Here is a 994-nt window from a genome sequence, read left to right as displayed (position 1 = left end):
CATAACACCATTAAAAAGAGGAGGTCACCTTGCTGGTTCAGAAGAAAATAGCCATTCCTTGACAGATTAAGCTCGGCGTCAGTGAAAATCCGCCATTTTATCAATGTCTGTGAGCCAATGCGCGCGCCAATGACGCAAGAAATTATGCGCAGTTGGGTTGCGCAATGCAAAATTAGAGCCGATTTCCACAGTACGATTTTGTCGCATGCGATAACGGGTTACGACAGGCCCACGACATGATTTACGATTGTTGTGTGCGTCAGAAAAAAATGTCGTAGCATTTTAAAACATGTTTTAAAACGCTGCGACAGTCGTAAGTCATGTCGTAGGCCTGTCGTGAGCTTGTCGCATGCGAAAAGATCGTATCGTGTAGATTGGCCCCTAGGCCTCTGGCCTACAACTTTAAATGCGATTGGCTTGTTGGACTGTCCGATAACAACTTGGAAAGTGAATTAGTAGAAAATAGGAGCTTTTTTAAACCAATCACACTCGAGGAAATTGTAATTTTTATGATTATTCTCGTACAATCAAGCCCAAGCTTGCGTTACGCGTGAGACGTGGCTGTGAAAAGCGTCACGTCAGCAAAAACACTATTCAAGGCAATAGGCCATTTCCGAGTTCAAGCCTGCCTCATCTTCCAAGCGAGTCTACGTGCGAAGTTTTTGTTACGAAAATTAGTTTTCATTCATATGTAAAGTAGAACTAATTACCATTACAAAAACTTCGCACTTGGACTCGGTTTGAAAAGGAGGCAGACATGAACTCGGAAATGGCCTATTTGTTTTTGTTTTTTGAGTTGGTTTCACGACAAAGGAGCAAAGAAGCGAAATGTTACCAATGAATGAACGAAATAAAGTAAGTTAACTCACCTTGTTTACTTTGTTTTGTCTTTTCGATCCTTTTGACTGTTTTGCGACGATCTTGTTTGAGACGCTGTCGTAATCTTCGTAAAACTTCGTCTTAGGAAGTTGAGTTAACTTACTTTATTTCGTTC

This window comes from Montipora capricornis, chromosome 10, assembly GCF_036669925.1.
Source record: "Montipora capricornis isolate CH-2021 chromosome 10, ASM3666992v2, whole genome shotgun sequence".
Classification (NCBI taxonomy): Eukaryota; Metazoa; Cnidaria; class Anthozoa; order Scleractinia; family Acroporidae; genus Montipora; species Montipora capricornis.
This window is presented reverse-complemented; position numbering follows the sequence as displayed.